We start from the raw sequence: 703 nt of genomic DNA on the forward strand, positions 1-703 counted from the left end.
TCGGAGAACTATCAGTTCATCTTAGCAGGATTTCTGGTATTTGAGGTGAGCAAATGAGACGACAACGCCTCCCATAGCGTAGCTTTGGTTACCTTGATCACTTCTGCGATACTCACGTTATATTGTCTCCAAAGGTATGTGTTGGACTGCTGTCACCGTGCTGCGCAACGTTGCGAAGCAAGTATTTTCCAAAAACCGAGTTGAGCACGACGCTATCACTGTTTCGACTCCCAACAAACATACTAGTGGTCATGGGAACTGGCGGTGCGAGCTACTTCACACGCGAGCAGCTTTATTACGGATGCAGTGCGGTTCTTGTCGTAGCGACCGGATGTGCTGTAAAACTGTTTCGGACTTCGTCGCCCCGATCAACGTCACGAAAAAATCTCAAGGCGCAATAAGCATGACATTTCAACCTGTCATTACCTGGTTGAGCTGCGTGCGCTGCCGCAGCATAATAACGTTAGATCTCCGTCCACAGTCTCACCCGCTTGGCCAATGTCTATTCATCTCTACCTAATTGTCACTGCTACCAGACACTTTGCCTCTGATAAACAGGAATATGAGGACAACGAAAAGCTGCAGGTGACCACAAAATAATATGTAAGTACTTAGTACACTGCAAAATTCATTCGCCAACCAACTGATGTAAAAATCTAAGCACACGCACCAGTATTAATGCTCCGATTGCAATGTTCATCTT

Source organism: Phytophthora parasitica, assembly GCF_000247585.1.
Source record: "Phytophthora parasitica INRA-310 unplaced genomic scaffold supercont2.190, whole genome shotgun sequence".
NCBI classification, from domain to species: domain Eukaryota; phylum Oomycota; class Peronosporomycetes; order Peronosporales; family Peronosporaceae; genus Phytophthora; species Phytophthora nicotianae.